The following is a 12,255-nucleotide window of genomic DNA, read 5'->3' as shown; positions in this document are numbered from 1 at the left end:
CATTCCTTAAGAGTCTTATCAATGAAAACCCTGAAATCTTAGAGATGGAAAGAAATGGAAGGGATATGGTTGTTTGTTAAGTCAGAGCTAATTATTTGTAATTACTTTGTAAGCAGGAGATAAATATTCATGCTTCATTCCTTCTTTTAGAAGGGACCAAGTAGTTTGTAAATCTCAGACAATATCCTGATAAAAGGCAGTTGAAGAAAGACAAATATTACTTGGTTGGCTTAATTGGAGTTTGGAAAAGATCTATTGCTTGGAGCTCCAGAATCATTGAGCCTGGGCCCTGTAATTCCACAGAGCAGTGTGCTGAACACAAAACCAATGTTGTATGGAGGAAAATGACACAGACGCCTACACGTGGACCACCAATTGCCAGCCAAGGATACCTTTTGGTGCCCTCAATTTAAAACCACAGCCAGATTTTTAACATGGATAGACCTTCTCATTCATACAAAGTGATACCTCAAGTGTGATGACTCACTCTAGGAGGAGGAAAGAAACAGACTACTCAATGCTTCTGAAATAAATTATTGTAATATTTTACCATTTCGTGTTTGTTAGAAAGGCTATTTGTCTACCTCATACTTGGCATATACACGATTTGTACTCCCAGTCAGGGCCTGTTGAATGAAATTAGTTTCCTCTATCAATCATCCCTGTGATGTCTGTTACATGGACTAGCATTCTGGATACTACCTAATAGCAACAGTTCTAATGAAAATGGTCTAATAATATTGCTCCTTGCAACAGATGTGTTTTATCCCAAAGTATAAACTCCTTAAAGCATAGACAGGCAGAGTTGGCTCATGCCTGTTATGTAAGCTATCATGTCCTTTCTTTTCTTTCTTTCTTTTTTTTTTTTTTTTTTTTTTTTTAGATGGTGTCTCATTCTGTCACCCAGGCTGGGCTGGAGTGCAGCAGCGTGATCTCAGCTCACTGCAACCTCCACCTCCTGGGTTCAAATGATTCTCCTGCCTCAGCTTCCCAAATAGCTGGGATTACAGGCATGTGCCAACATGCCCAGCTAAATTTTTGTACGTTTAGTAGAGACGAGGTTTCCCCATGTTGGCCAGGCTGGTCTTAAACTCCTGGCCTCAAGTGACTTGCCTACCTTGGCCTCCCAAAGTCTATCATGCCCTTTCTATTGAGTAGCCTGCAAGTGTCTCAAAGAAATGTTTATTACCTATTTATAGAATATTTCTTTGTTCAAAATAGAAATGATTAACTCTTAACTGAAGTAAATGATATAATTACCTGAAGAACAGAAGGGAAACCTTTCATGCTCAAGAAGGCAGAACCCACATCCTCAGAGTGAGGTTTCTGGTTTTCTGGTTAAACATGAGTATTAACTGGAAAAGTCTACTTTAAAGCATGAGCTCTGGTAGGCACAGCTAATGTTATTTTGGACACCTTCACTTTATTTTAATCATAAACTGTAATGCTGGCTTCCTCTTGGTTGTTCAATATTGCAGAAATGAGTCGAGTTAACCTACAAGTTGTAGGAAGCATTTGATGACAGAAAGAGACTTGAAAAAGTAGCTGATTTACCTGCAAGTCATATCAGCACTTTGAAAAAACAAACACTGCCACAGTACCCTGTTAAAAGTGTCAGTCATAAAGCTCTTTACAAAGGTATTGTGTCTCCAACTTTTAATTTTCATACCCTCATGAAGAGATAAGCATCCTCAAAAGAGCCCAATTGCCTTATAGGGCTTTCAAAGGAAGCTCCAGTTTTGAAACACTGCTCACTGCTTATACACTACCCCCATTCCCATGAAATAAAATTGTCATACTAGTCCCCTTTGCAGAAGTTATACAGCATTTGGGAATACTGAATGTTTTCTGTTGAAGTTCATCTTAGAGAACTTAAAAATTCAACAAGTCATAATCATAACCCAGAATTAAGCCCATGGTATACAGCAACAGCTGGGGTCTGGGTGATAGAGAGGAACGAGTTCTGCCATAGACATCTGCAGGTTTGGCTACTGGTTCTGGGTCTGGTACTCACTTGCTAGGTGATTCAGGGCCAGTCTTCTCTCAGTGAGCCCCAGTTTTCTGCCCCTGCCATGTAAAATGAGCCTGATATCTGTATGATCACCAAGATCTTTTCCTGCACTGACTTCCTATGACTCTGGGCAAGGCAGGGGAGCTAACCTTTTCTAATGAAATATTAAGCCATCAGGACTAGATGCCTTGGAAGTCATCTCTTCAAGCCCAGTCCTTCCAGGCTTTCATCAGCTGACCCAGAGAGGTGATATTGTTCCTATTGATCCTGTTTCTAATGCTCTGCCATTGACTAGCTGTCACATCTTTCACTCTCTCTGAAAGTAAAGAGCTGCTGCCCCTTTTTACAGAACATGTGTGTTTCCTGTATATTGTGGTTGTATACTTTCTTTGCTCTGACTTGTGAAAAGAAAGAAAAAAAGAGAGAGCTAAGCATTCTTTTTCTTTTCTTTCCTCTTGAGCAAGCTGAAATAGGCAGGGTATAATTTAACTTGGATTTATAAAACGGCAGTTTATTCATTTAACTGAAAATACTTGTACTTTTTCTTCTTAGCTATTATTTATTATTTGTTTAATTTTTTATTATTATACTTTTTTTGAGACAAAGTCTCACTCTGTTGCCCAGGCTGGAGTGCAGTGGTGCTATCTTGACTCACGGCAACCTCTGCCTTCTGAATTCAAGCAATTCTCCTGCCTCAGCCTCCCAAGTAGCTGGAATTACAGGTGCTCGCCACCACACCCGGCTAATTTTTGTATTTTTAGTAGAGACCGGGGTTTCACCATGTTGGCCACGGTAGTCTCAAACTCCTGACCTCAACTGATCCACATGTCTCGGCCTCCCAAAGTGCTGAGATTATAGGTGCGAGCCACTGCACCCGGCCACTATTATTTATTAAGCAAACCCATGGCAGGCACTGTGCTAAACTCTCTCCCTAAAGATATACTATTTAAAAGGTTCAAATCACCATGAAAAATAGGTGTTATTGTTCCCACTTTACAGAAGATGAGATTAAAGTTCAAAAATATTAAGTGACTTGCTTAGGGTTACTAAGCGATGGACCTGAGATTCCAATTCATCCCAAAGATCCTAATCACAATATGTTTAAATCATTTTGAAGAGACGTAAGAAGGTGTAATGCTTTCATTTGTAAAACAGTTTGTTGTAAAATCAAACTCATTTTGAGGTACGTTTTAAGCTTACCACTTGAATATTTAAATTTCATTAGAACTGGGCCTGGCACAGTGGCTCATACCTGTAATCCCAGCACTTTGGGAGGCCGAGGAGGGTGGATCACCTGAGGTCAGGAGTTTGATACCAGCCTGGCCAACACGGCGAAACCCTACTCTACTATAAATACAAAATACTCTACAAAAATACAAAAAATGCAAAAATTAGCCGGGCATGGTGGCGTGCACCTGTAATCCCAGCTACTCGGGAGGCTGAGACAGGAGAATCACTTGAACCCAGGAGGCTGATGTTGCAGTGAGCTGAGATTTGTGCCACTGCACTCCAGCCTAGGCGACAGAGCAAGACTCTGTCTCAAAAAAATAATCATAATAAAAATAAAAAATAAATAAAATTTCATTAGGACTGTTCCTGGCCTAGAATAGGTGGGTACTTAATTTGGTTGAACAGATACTTGGATTTATAAAAATGAGATTTATGTGTGGGACATCACTAACAGGTTGTTGGCAGAATTATCAGTGCACCTGTTGTATGTTGAGTGAGACAACTGCTTTCGCAGGCTCTGTGTTTGCAGTTGACCTGATGCCACAGTCATGTGCATGGTGGCTGTAGGAGCAGCAGTTCTGGTAAAGTCTTGATACACTAACTCACACTCTGTCCTTAAAAATATGTTAGTGGAAAGACTGCATCTAACAAACTGAATGTCCCTTTTGGCATGTTTTTCAGTGGCATCACTATCCTGTGAGGTCGATGGTAAATTAGGCATAGTCCTTCTTCTGCTCTGTCAGCTGCTCTGAAAGCAACAGGACTCTCATTTTCGGGCTCTTAGACAAACTTGGATTCTTGTAGGCAGAGCATAGAGCTATTAATCAAAATGACAGCAATTGTAATTATAGCTACATAGGGAAATATTATTTTTAAAGTTAATTTTGAATAATCAATGCATGCATGGAGTAGAGAATTCAACAAGTACCAAAACTCTCACCCTCAGCCCTCACTTCCATTCACCCAGTCTCTTCCAGAATATTTCAGAGATATCTAGACATATACAAGCACATATATATTCATACATTATTTTTTCTCACAAGGAGTAATAACATATTTGAACAATTCTGTACATTTCTTGGAAAATAAGATTTTCTTTAAAGAGTGTCCAGCACATAGAGATCTGTTAATAAATATTTTGTCAAAACCACAGCGAAATACCATCTCACATCAGTCAGAATGACTGTTATTAAAAAGTCAGGCCAGGTGCGGTGGCTCACGCCTGTAATCCCAGCACTTTGAGAGGCCAAGGTGGGCGGATCACTTGAGACCAGGAGTTAGAGAGCAGCCTGGGCAACATGGCCGTAGAAACCACGCCTCCAAAACAAAATACAAAAATTAGCAGGGTCTAATGGCTTGTGTCTGAAGTCCCAGCTACTTGTAAGGCTGAGGTGGGAGGATCACTTGAGCCCATGAGGCAGAGTTGCAGTGAGGCAAGATAGCACCAGTGCACTCCAGCCTGGGGACAGGGTGAGACCCCATTTCAAAAAAAAAAAAAAGGTCAGTAAACAACAGATACTGGAGAGGCTATGGAGAAAAGGTAACATTTATACACTGTTTGTGGGAATGTAAATTAGTTCAGCTGCTGTGGGAAGTAGTTTGGAGATTTCTTAAATAACTTAAAATAGAACTACCCCTTGACCCAGCAATCCCACTGCTAGGTATATATCCAACAGAAAACAAAATGTTCTACCAAAAAGACACATGCACTCATACGTTCATTGCAGCATTATTCACGATAACTAAGACATGGAATCAACCTAGGTGCCTATGAACGGTGGACAGGATAAAGAAAATGTGGTACCTATACATCATGGAATACTATGCAGTCATAAAAAAGAATGAAATCATGTCCTTTGCAGCAACATGGATGCAGCTGGAGGCCATTATCCTAAGTGAATTAATGCAGGAACAGAAAAGCAAATGCTGCATGTTCTCACTTATAAGCGGGAGCTAAACATTGGGTGATTTGGGACATAAAGATGGCAACAATAGACAATGGGGACTACTAGCCGTGGGAGGGAGGGAGTGGGGACAAGGGTTGAGAAATCAACTGTTGGGTACTATGCTCAGTGCCTGGGTGACAGGATCGTTTATATCCCAAACCTCAGCATCACACAATATACGCAGGTAACAAGCCTGCCTGTGTACCCCCTGAATATAAAACAAATTTTGAAAAAGGAGAAAAAATAATAAATATTTTGTTTAAAAAATACTTCACGGCCAGACACAGTGGCTCATGCCTGTAATCCCAGCACTTTGGAAAGCTGAGGAGGGCAGATGGCTTGAGCTCAGGAGTTCAAAACCAGCCCGTGGTGAAACCCCATCTCTATCAAAAATACACCCTTGTAGTCCCAGCTACTCAGAAGGCTGGGGTGGGAGAATCACTTGAGCCTGGGAGGTGGAGGTTGCAGTGAGCCAAGATCGTGCCACTCCACTCCATCCTGAGCGACAGAGCAAGACCCTATCTCAGAAAAAAAAGAAAAAATAATAAATAAATGAAAAATAAAAAATAAATCACAAAGGCAACGTGCAAGAGGGAAGGGGTGGGAGAAGGAATATCTGCATAGTAATACCGTACCACAGTTACACTCAGAAAGACTAACTAGGAAGCCAGGGTTCTAATCTTTCATGAATTCTTCTGGTCTAGGATAGGAAGCTATATGGTATAGCAAAAAGACCACAGGGCTTGGAGTCTAACTCACACAGAATGTGTTCCATATTTATTAGCCCAGCAATCAATGAACTGAAAATTCTCATAGGCAACCACACAGCCTGGTGCTGAGCACATGGTAAATTTTACACAGGAATGATAAAAACTTCTGCTCTTTCATGAATCTTCTCTACAGTAGTTTGGCTAAATTTCAACTTGGGTCTTGTTGCAATAGTCTACATATGATGAAAAAACACCTGGTGGTAGTTTTCCTCTTCTCTGAAAGCAATGGCTAGCATTTATGGAGTATTACTATTGCTAGGCACTGTACGAAGCACTGTGCCAATGTGATCACATTTAATACTCACCACGACCCTACAAGGTAGTGACTATTCTTGCTATTATCTTTAGGCCAGAAACTGAAGAGAAACATAAGATAACTTGCTCACTGTTCCCTCAAGTAAATAGACTCTCATCTGGCTGACCCCAACGTGTCTGCTCCTCACAGTCCTTGCCTGCCTCTTGTCTGCATCAAATGGTCTTATTCTCTGTAGACATAACCCTTGGACACCCCAGAAGAGAAACGGAGTTATTACCACCTCAGCTCAGTTCTGGCACACACCCCTAAAGCTTTAGGCAGCTTTTTAATGCATTACAACTACAGATAACAGGGCAAGGCAGCCTTTGACCCCACATGTCAGAGATCCTCTATTATTCTTTACTGCATTGGCCAGCAGGCAAGAGTTTTTATTGAGGTGCATTTTCTGGTTTCTCTTACTTCTGTCTCCCAACCAACCTGTCCTGGAGAACATCCTTGCCTTCTAATCTCTTGCCATCACAGCAGGCTTCCTATAATTCCTGTAGCATAGTGCAAAAAGAAAGGGGGAAAAAGTGTTGACTGAGATTTCTGGCAAACATTATTTAAGCTGAAGAGGAGCACTGCAGATTGACTATTAGACACTCTTAGACTATTAGTGCTGGTAATGCCAGGATGCTTTCTTGTCAGCATTCCAGTTTCAGATTTTTATGACTGTTTAATTACCAACACTCTCCCACATTGCCAGGATGTGCCTCTTCAAACCCCTACTGGAAGTTCAGTGTCGATTACAACCAGCTACATGCACTTCCTATGTTGTAGATCTTTAATAGCTTTCTGTATTCTATGGCACTAGCAGAAATAGTCCAGATAATGGCTCTAAATTTCCCTTTTAAATCATGTATTTTTTTCCCATGTACCATGAAAACAGAACTGTTTTCTTTCTGCTGAAGAGTAATTTTCCTGGTAATGATATTTAAACAGGAGTCTATTTCAAAATGTCCACATTCATCTCACATGTTATCTGAAGATTCATTCATAATTTTGTTTAGCCATTTGAAAAATTGTGGGAATTACATATTTGATGTCAATGTTGAAAGAGGAGTTTAATCCACAGAGGGTTGAGTTTGTCAAGAAAATAGCATTGCTACAGAAATAGGCGGTTCTTTTGTGGAGAAACAAATTTAATCCTTATCCCAAAAAAAAACGTATCCTCTCCAGTCAGCAATGTCTCTGAGAATGTCTAGGAAACTAGAGAAGATAATCTTAGTGCTAAAATAATATTCAGGTTTTGAAATGGTATCTAAGGATTTCTTCAGAAATGTATGTGTACAAAAATAGATTTTTCAAAACTGAATAAACATAGTTCTTAAACAACGATGAGCAAAATAGTTTTGCTTATACGGCACCAGCGAATGGGGAAAAACTTATTTCCTGTTGAATACATGGGAGAAACAGAAATCCTCCTTGAGGTGGGAAGGGAGAGAGGCAGCCGTTTCAATATATTGAGCACTGAACACCCAGGCTTACCTCCCACATGCTTATCTGTCAGATTGATCAGATTGGTTTGTAACAAGTCAACAGTGATAACTTTATGTTTATGGTGGCAGTGTTCTAATTTATTATCAGTACTAATGATAATTATCAACTTCATACATTTTGCTAATGATATTGAGAAATTTTCAAATAGCAACTCTTAAGAAAGCTCTCCTGTCTGGGGAGATGAAGGAGCTGCCTTAAGGTAAGAATACAGATTAGACAGTATCTTAAAAGTCCTTTCGGCCCTATGTTACGATGATGAATATTGTGTATGGTGGAACCTTTCCACGGGCATAATTTAATCTGTCCTTTCTCTGTTGTAGATACTGCTGCCACCAACTCATTTCCTTCAATCCTCTTTTATTAGGTTGGTGCAAAATTAATTAATTGTGGTTTCTGCCATTACTTTCAAAAACAAACAAACAAAAAAAGTGGCTTCCAAAGCTGAAATCTCACGGTAGATTAGAGCTTTGTACACAATATTGCGAGCTAATTTGCAGCTGAATCTTTAAAACCTCATGCTTCCTTTCCATCAAAGTACTCAAAGTTTGGGTTCCCCTAAAAGCAGAGTCTATTTGAGACAAGGACCTAGGTGCAGGTAGTTGATTTCGGAGGTGATCTCAAGAAGTGGAATGAAGGGCAGAGAGATTGATACAGGGAAGAATGGAGAGTCCTTAAAGAATGAATACTGAGCTGGTTACCACTGTGGGCAACTGGGGTGGAATCTGACTGGGGACAATTTGAGGAATTGTTCAGAATGCACTTAGAATAATGATGCCCCCCACCTCCCATAGGTTTGAAGGCTGGAGTATTATCCAACAACCCCTCACCTCGCCCATCCTCTGTCCACTTATCTCCTTCTTCCCAGCCTCACATTAATTCCTCCATACTTGGCCAAGTGGGTTCTGCAGTTTTGCAGAAAGTTCTGAAGCAGAGGAGCTGAGGAGCCTTAAGACAGGAAGTCCTCACTGGTTAAAGGAACTGCTCATCACATCTGCAGCTAAAATAAGATGTGGTTCAAGTCAGGAGTGGTCAAAGGCATGGGCCATGGAATCCCATGAGCAGCTGCCACATTTTTTAATTGCTTGTACTCCCCTGCCCTGCATCTCCACCTCCCAGCCCACTTCCCTCCTGTTCACACTCTGCCTTGTGCATTTCACCCACAGTCTTCCATGGCCCCTCTAAGTCAGCTTGCCTCTCTCCTCATCCCCAGCTCCATCTCCCTCCTGCATGCCTAGTTCAACGGTGCAATTCTGCCACCCTGGCTTTTCTTCCTTCCTCTCTAGCTAAAATCATCTTTGTTTAGAAGCCTCATCTTTCATATCTGGCTTTCCATTTCATTAAAACAACAAAAACAAATGTAGTTTCCAAAGGTCAAATGTTACATTAGATTAGAGATCTGTACACAACCTTGTGGGCTAATTTGCAGCTGAATCTTTAAAATCTGGTGCTTCCTTTCCATTAAATTACTCAACCCTTCTTCCCCACTCCATGTTCCCTAAAAGGGAATCTCAACTAAAAATAGCTTTCAGTGTTTGAAAGCAGTAATGTGGTGTGGGCTGAGGAGCTCAACTTCTGCATGCGTGGAGACAACTTTATTCTGACAGTCTCAGGAGACACATACCCCTTACCTGGCAGGTGACACAAGATGAAGGGACTCTGTGTTCTCTTGCAGCACTGAAGGCATGTAATGGAACTAATTAAAGCAGGCAGGCCTGGGCCCATGGCTCTCACTCATCTCAAAGCCCAAACTTTGTCAGAGTGTACAAGAGCTGTGACTGGCCATATTACCGATGTGTTGGGCAAGGTCCCCTGAAACAGGGCTCCTTTGCAGAGTACCCAGTTTGAACCTACAGCAAAAAGGCTGGCACACCTCCAAAGCCTTCTGCTCTCTTCCATAGGTTTCCTCTGTAGCTTCAGAGACCGAAAAGATCTTGGCAGAGCCTGAAGTAATCTTTTTCTTTCATGGAGAGTAAGCTGAGTTTCAGACTCTCTAGCTCTAACTCCATTAAGCATGCCTCCCTTGAGTTCCCAACACAGTCTTTGCTTCAATAGCATTGCTAATTGGGATGTTGTATAATTCATCTGTTCAAATGTCTGCTGCCTTCCCCACTAGACTGGAAACACCCTGTGGCAGGAGCCACTTCCTAGCAATAACAATAGCTGCCATTTACTGGACATTTAATATGTGCTAGGTATTGTCCTAGGGTTCTAAACACATTTCATGTTCTTTATGGTAGTCTTGCTAGGCAGATATTATCATCCCCTTTTGTAAATCAGAAAATTTGAGAGAGGTCAAGTATGCCCAGGGATATACAGCTTTTGAAGGACATAAGAGGAACTTGGGCCCAGTCGCCTATCTATCTGAACCGGTGCACCTAACTGGTGAGCTGTACAGCCCCTTCACTGCTTCAGTATATGTGTCTCCTGGCCAAGAAACCAACTAGCAGTGAATGAAGGGGTATACAGAGTGGGCTTAGCAAACTCTAGGCTCATCTCACACATTTATTTACTTTGTGCATTTGGAAATAATGCCAATCACACTCGTCCATCTACACTGAAGAAATGCCACTTTTTTGCCTTCAAAAAATAATTTTAATTGGCTTTTTGTATAGTTTGTAGCATTGGCATATTTACTTTTAGTCTTTTCTAAGTATAAATCATATGTAGTATATATGTGTATATGTATGTATGAATATGCAATATATATATAATATGTCATATACAGCTCCTTTAAAACTGCTTTGTTCATATAGCAACAACATAACACCATGAGTATTCTTCCAATAAAAGTATCATTGCTGCAATATAGTCAGAACAAGTGTTGTGATTAGATAATCAGATTGGAAGGGAATTTTGAAGTCATTACACACCTTTATCTAAACTAATGGTCTCCATTGGAACAGAACAGAGGACTCAGAAATAACACCACACATCTACAACCATCTGATCTTTGACAAACCTGACAAAAACAAGAAATGAGGAAAGTATTCCCTATTAAATAAATGATGCTGGGAAAACTGTCTAGCCATATGTAGAAACCTGAAACCTGAAAGAAAGCCATATGTAGAAACCCTTCCTTACACCTAATACAAAAATTAATTCAATATGGATTAAAGACTTAAATGTTAGACCTAAAACCATAAAAACTCTAGAAGAAAACCTAGGCATTACCATTCAGGACATAGGCATGAGCAAGGACTTCATGTCTAAAACACCAAAAGCAATGGCAACAAAAGCCAAAATAGACAAATGGGATCTAATTAAACTAAAGAGCTTCTGCACAGCAAAAGAAACTACCATCAGAGTGAACAGGTAACCTACAGAATGGGAGAAAATTTTTGCAATCTACTCATCTGACAAAGGGCTAATATCCAGAATCTACAAAGAACTTAAACAAATTTACAAGAAAAAAACAACCCCATCAAAAAGTGAGCAAAGGATATAAACAGACACTTCTCAAAAGAAGACATTTATGCAGCCAAAAGACACATGAAAAAATGCTCATCATCACTGGTCATCAGAGAAATGCAAATCAAAACCACACTGAGATACCATCTCACACCAGTTAGAATGGCAATCATTAAAAAGTCAGGAAACAACAGGTGCTGGAGAGGATGTGGAGAAATAGGAACACTTTTACACTGTTGATGGGAGTGTAAACTAGTTCAACCATTGTGGAAGACAGTGTGGCGATTCCTCAAGGATCTAGAGCTAGAAATATCATTTGACCCAGCGATCCCATTACTGGGTATATACCAAAAGGATTATAAATCACGCTACTATAAAGACACTTGTGCACGTATGTTTATTGTGGCACTATTCACAGTTCACTATTCACTATTCACAGAACCAACCCAAATGTCCAGCAATGATAGACTGGATTAAGAAAAAGTGGCACATATACACCATGGAATACTATGCAGCCATAAAAAAGGATGAGTTCATGTCCTTTGCAGGGACATGGATGAAGCTGGAAACCATCATTCTCAGCAAACTATCACAAGGACAGGAAACCAAACACTGCATGTTTTCACTCATAGGTGGGAATTGAAAAATGAGAACACTTGGTCACAGGGTGGGGAACATCACACACTGGGGCATGTCATGGGGTGGGGGGCAGGGGGAGGGATAGCATTGGGAGAAATACCTAATGTAAATGACGGGTCGATGGGTGCAGCAGGCCAGCATGGCACATGTATACCTATGTAACGAGCCTGCACATTGTGCACATGTACCCTAGAACTTAAAGTATAATAAATAAATAATTTAAAAATGAAAAAAAATAAACTAATGGTCTCAAAGTTATTTTTAACTATGACTCATTTTTTTTCCTAAGGAAACCTATATAAAATATCAATAGCTAGCATAAATAAAAAATGGCATTATGGTTATATTTATATGAATTTATTTTGTAAGTACAGCTTTGTCACATTTACTCATTAAAAAGCCAGCCAATTAGAGTAGTAAGGCTCATTTAACTAGGCAGCAATTTTTAATTGGAAG

At 40.3% G+C, this 12,255-nt stretch overlaps 1 protein-coding gene across 1 annotated transcript in view; it reads left to right on the top strand.

Moving 5' to 3' along the window:
• Positions 1-12,255, top strand: part of SNTB1 (syntrophin beta 1) — a 270,601-nt gene that overhangs the window by 78,059 nt on the left and 180,287 nt on the right. The window lies entirely within an intron of this gene.

The sequence above is a fragment of the Gorilla gorilla genome, chromosome 7 (assembly GCF_029281585.2).
Source record: "Gorilla gorilla gorilla isolate KB3781 chromosome 7, NHGRI_mGorGor1-v2.1_pri, whole genome shotgun sequence".
In the NCBI taxonomy this organism is placed as follows: domain Eukaryota; kingdom Metazoa; phylum Chordata; class Mammalia; order Primates; family Hominidae; genus Gorilla; species Gorilla gorilla.
This window is presented reverse-complemented; position numbering and strand designations above follow the sequence as displayed.